Source organism: Biomphalaria glabrata, chromosome 1 (assembly GCF_947242115.1).
Source record: "Biomphalaria glabrata chromosome 1, xgBioGlab47.1, whole genome shotgun sequence".
Lineage (NCBI taxonomy): Eukaryota > Metazoa > Mollusca > Gastropoda > Planorbidae > Biomphalaria > Biomphalaria glabrata.
In genome coordinates this window covers 82,691,287-82,697,286 of record NC_074711.1, presented here as the reverse complement: position 1 = coordinate 82,697,286, position 6,000 = coordinate 82,691,287, and positions in this window count along the sequence as shown.

Below are 6,000 nucleotides of genomic sequence, written 5' to 3'. Positions count from 1 at the left end.
TCTGCTTTTGTTCTTCTTCAAATGAAATTGTATTTTTACTTGTTGAATTACTTGAAGTTTGAACTAATGGAAAGCTTAATTAAACAGCAGTCTTAAACAACCAATAACTGAATTAAAATGCACACTGTTCAATACCGCAAATGTGATATACAGCGCATGTATATTTACTTACATAAAATAATATTCTTTAAAGGGTTAACAATCTTAAAAACAAACTTAATGCCATTATTAAATCCATTTTAAGGCTTATTAACAGTAATCTAATTAAATCTGATTAAGTTTATTTTATTTGTAAGAATAAACAGTAATGTAATATTTTACATTGGCTAAGAGTCCTAGAAAATAACTGTTATCCACTTGTGGTTGATTTAAGTTATCTTTTTCACTGTATTCTGATATCTGTCTCTTTCAGATGCTGCCAGTTAAAGCAATTGAGCTGGCCATTAAATGCTTTTATAAAACCTGTCTCTATCCCATTCAGTACTTTATTTAGATCAAGATGATTTGAATGAATGACTAATTTAACTTTTCATCTCAGAATAAATGATCTCATCTTTTGATTCTGACAAGTTGAAGGGATCTTGCACATGCATTCATGGGTGTACTTATCTTTAGTGATGGTTGGTAATTACTGCACACTGCTAGTAACTAGAACTCAATGGGTACCCTAAGATCAACAAAATGTCTTATTCAAAAAAACAGCTTAGGCGCCAACTTGCACAGAATTATTATAATTTAAACATATTTATGCTGCACAGACAGCCCTCAATGATAGTCTCAACGGGAACGATAATGTAGTTTTGATGTGTACTCTGATTCTCACCCAAAAACTAAGTTATAAGAAACCAGTGTTAAAATTGCAGAGAGATGTCTATGTATTGGTTTTGAAAAGGCTCGATGGTTTCCTGTCGTATGACGACAAGGGTTCTTTTCGTAAAACACTTTTTTTTGTTCCAGTGATTGTAGAGCCCTATTCTCGAGAGACATTCCCGTCCAGATAGAACGGCAGGTCAAAGTGGCATTCACTTTGGTGGTAGACGAGACAATCATTATTCGTTTGACACGTTTTTCAGCCAGAGCTGAAGCTGTTCATAACTTTCTTGATCACCATATCTGTCAGGACTGAGTTCTGTTCCGCCTGGGTCTCCTGTTAACTTAGAGGAGAAGGGTTGTTGACTTCAAGACTTTTTTTTTTTGTTTTGGATTGTTTCACTTTGTGAGATGTTTTGTTTTTGAATGGAATGTAACTCATAGTACGAGAGTGGGGTTTCTGTTCTTAGTCCAGGACAGTTGGATTTTAGTTATAGAGTTGAAGTGTAGACTCTAATTATTTCTGTATAGCTATTATTCAGTCTATGGGATATTGAGCTGATATATATATATATTTGATACTGAATATTTCATTTGCCAGAACTGTGCCTGTACATTATAGGCTATAATATGTATTTAATAAACGAGTTATGTGTCCGTGATTGGGCATTCTGAATCTTTTTTCTGTCGTTATATTTGTCGTTACGATACTGTTCAGGACTTCCGTTACATGTGGTATTCAGCATTGAATATAGGCCTACACACACGTACATTAGAGAAGAAAAGAACCTTGACAATGTCCACATAGTAGGCGACACACTTGAGACCAAATGGAAATCTACTGCCAAGGATTGCGAAGTGACAAAGAGATCCTAAACCACCACCGGTTATGTATACGCTAGATGTGGCATAGTATGTAGATCGCTGCTAGGACTGGGTAGCGACATAAAATACTGCACTCTTCCTTGAACTCAAAGACAAATCTTATCATCACGCCGTGTTAGTGCACAGAACGGTAGCATCTATGATCATAGAGTCTTATAAAAATTGCGTAATTTTAAAGTTTAATGGACTAAGACTAAGACTGCTTTATTGATCCTTAAGAAAATTTATTGTGATTACAAGGACTCTTTTTCTGATATAAAGACAACAGAAACATACACATTATATCTATTAATGGAGGCGTAATGGCTGAGCGGTAAAGCGCTTGGCTTCCGAACCGGAGGTCCCGGGTTCAAATCCTGGTGAAGACTGGGAATTTTAATTTGGGGATCTTTTGGCGCCTCTTGAACTAGCGTACAGCTTTAATGGGCACCTGACATTAGTTGGGGAAAAATACAGGCGGTTGGTCGATGTCAGGGTTGTGTTAAAGCCTTAGCTCGTTTGCCCGGGCCCCTAACATTCAACAGGCACCTTCGTGCTTACAATAAATAATTGACTTGCTGTCAACAATGTAATAGTTTAGTGATATGAATGTAAATTATAATGACAAACTGATGGAGTAATATCATTGAGTTTTAAAACATTATAATATTGTGGTTAGATTAATTAAACAATCATTCTGCACCTTGCTGTCCCACAACGCAACACCTTAAGTACGCACAACACTGGCCCACTGCTGACTCTAGTCTCCAGTGTAGACTTGATAACCCCATCACTAACTCCCTGTAGAGACAAAAGAAAAGACAAATTGAAAGATCTAGTCTACTACGCTATGGCAGCGAAACAACTGCGAAATGCAGTAATGCCTTAGATAGGCCTACTCACACTAAACAAGGGGACACAAACGAAAGAAGTGTTCCACCAGCATACTAACAAAAACCCTCCATAAGCTTAAAACAAGGCAACAAAGAAGTTGCGTTCAATAATTGTGCACCTAACAAACATTAGTGCTAGAATACCAGAACCTACGCACCTTCAGTGGTTGTGCTGGCCACATGACACCATTGTTAACCGTCAGCCATAGAAACAGATGACTTTTACATTATCTACCCTATTGATCACAAGGTCTGAAAAGGGTATTTTACTTTTTTTTTTTTTTATACTACATCCCCTCCCCCAAAATAAGTATTTCACTTAGGCTATGTAAGCTACCTCTTTTCCTACTAGTCCTCCCCTTTAAATAAATATTTAAAAAGCGAAACAAGGCTAAATAGTTATACCGAACTATATAGCGTAATCAGAAACCTTCAGCACATCAATATAGACTTACAAAATCGTTACTGATGAAATAAGAACTAGCTTACATGCATTGACCCCATTTGAAAGGATAAAAATAGTTTTCTAAAATAAAAAAAAAGCCCATCGTTCTGAAGACAATAATGGGAATACCCAGTGATCGACCTACTTTTGCAGCCTCAATTTTCACGTCAATCAAGTCAATTCTCAAATAACTTAGGCCCTACCTCATTATATTCGTCAGTTGACTTAAATTGATATTGTTGCTGAGCTTCTCACATATTTGTATTAAGTTTATATCTATATGTCCACCGAGAATCACTATGGAAAATAGAGAATACGGTATCCCAGAAAAATTCGTCCAGATCCTACGACACCTTTACAGTCAGTCTAGTTGCTGCATTAAAACAGAAGAGGGAACAACAGAGTTTTTTACAATCGAGACAGGTGTGAGACAGGGGTGCATCTTATCTCCCTTCCTTTTCCTCCTAGCCATCGACTACATAATGAGGAGAGCAATGAACCAGACTGCCTTTGGTATTCCATGGCATGAACAACTCCGATTGACGGACTTGGACTTTGCGGATGATGTTGCACTACTCGGGGCTACAAATAAATGCATTCAAGAAATGACGGAGAGCCTAGACAGAGAGGCACCCAAAATTGGCCTCCACATAAACTTGGATAAGACTAAAATTAAGCGAGTGGGATATAAGGCAAAGGGTGTCCCCGTCAGACTTGGCGAGTCAAAGCTTGAAGAGCTGGACAAGTTCACGTACCTTGGCAGCATCATAACAAATGATGGAGATGCTTACCATGATGTAGCGTGCCGAATTGGAAAGGCAGGAAGCATTTTCCAAAGGCTGCAGCCTATTTGGACTAGCCAAGCCATTGGACTCGAGACAAAAATACACCTTCTCAACACAATTGTCATTCCAACTACTACATCATGTGAGACGTGGAAATCATCTGTCAAAATTGAGAAAAGACTAAATGTGGCTCAACAGAGATGGCTGAGACGGATTTTGGGAGTCAGTTACACAGATCGGGTCTCAAACAAGGAAATCCTATGCCAAACTGGGAGTCGAACACTTAGTGAGGTTGTGACTGAGCGTCGCATGAGGTTTGCGGGACATGTTCTACGTCAAAATGAATTACGCACATCAAGAGTTGCGATAACATGGAAGCCAAAACGAGGAAAGCGCAAACAGGGACGTCCTCGTATTACTTGGCGACACACCTTCATGGAGGACCTCAGAACAGTGGACACCAGGTGGGAGGAGGCTTCAGACATTGCCAGTGACCTTCGATGAAGTCCAGTAGGGAATCGGCGCCGGAGGCGCCATTATCCCGTTGATGGTTAGAAAGGCTTTTATCCAACCACCAGGCCTGGACATGGGGCTCTTCACCCCTGTCCTGTCTGAGGGCATCCAACGGTAGGCGGCCATACCGGTTGACTGGGCCAGACCGGGCCGTGCCGTGTACACAGCGCACCGTCCCCGAATCTTAAGTCACCCGCTATAAGTGTCAGGGACAGCGCTAACTGTGGGGAGCTTGTCTCATATTCCTATACTGTAACCGCCACTATTCAGTGCAAGGGCCGCCAATCCAGCAATCCGGAACTGATGACGACCCCCTTTGTGGAACGGCGTGGCGGACTTTTTGGACTGGGTTGCAGGTTACTTGTTCCATCCCCACCCCGAGTGAGATAAAAAAAAAAACAAAAGCTCACCCAGGGAGACCTGCTAGAAGGCCTGGTTCGCTACTCGTTCTTTGCCTGTCCAGATCCACCTCTGGATGTTTCCACCGGAGGGCCACGCTGAGGCGACGGGTAGCTGGAATATCCTCCGGATTGCCAGTGACAGATCTTTATGGAGACAGCTTGCCGCCCAATGCGCCGAACGGCGCGGGAGGACCTAAGTAAGTAAGTCTAAGTCTATATGCTTACACTTTTGTTTTGGCTTGACAATAAGCAGACCATCTTAACTCTTTCTGTCCTAACTGACGATACCAGCGTTGATTCTACCGGAATGTGGTAATTAATTACGGAGAGAAAGAGTTAACGAATTTTTCGAATTCTTTTCCTTATTGATGCTGTATGGCGTTCTTTTCCCTTTGAAGAACACGTAATTTGGGTTCAAACCCGAAGCACATTAAAAATATTTATCCTAGATTGCATGACTTTTACACCATCATTCCTTGATGACCACATTGTAGGGCACAGTGTTCAGCGCCCTATAAGTTGAACTTGCCCAATTGCAAAAGTGCCTGTTTAAAAATATTTTGATATGCCGTAAGGGATAAAAAAAAAAAACACGTAAAAAAAACAAACACTGTGGTAAATTCGAACTAAATCTACAACCGTTTGTATGCAGCTGACGCAAAATTATTCAAAACCAATTTTAAGTTGTGTTTTGCATAGTTAATAAGCCTATATTACCATAGACATATATAGGGCACTACGTACGGGTAGACTACTACATAGGCATTTGCTTTAGTTCTAGGAAAGTCATTATGACCAAAGTTCTGTCAAATTATGAAGGGAGCACCACCATAGCTAACTAATGAAATGTCTACAAAGCAGTGGTTCTTATCCCCATTGCTATTTCTGTAAACAAATAGGTGCCGGTACTCAGTGGTGGACTGCCTAACTTTTAACAACTACTAAATTAATAATAAACGTTAAAATGGAAGAAAAGTAATAATTTTTCTCCACATTGAAAAAGGTGCCGGTACGCCGTACCGGTGCGCACCGTCACAAAAAAAAAAAAAAGCACTGCTTATCACCACTGTGTAAAAAAGTAAACAAAATCTTTACGACCATATCACAAGGTCCTCAGAAAACAGGGAAAGGAAGAGAGTCTCACAGGGAAAGGAAGAGAGTCTCACAGGGAAAGGAAGAAGAGTCTCACAGGGAAAGGAAGAAGAGTCTCACAGGGAAAAGAAGAAGAGTCTCACAGGGAAAGGAAGAAGAGTCTCACAGGGAAAAGAAGAAGAGTCTCACAGGGAAAA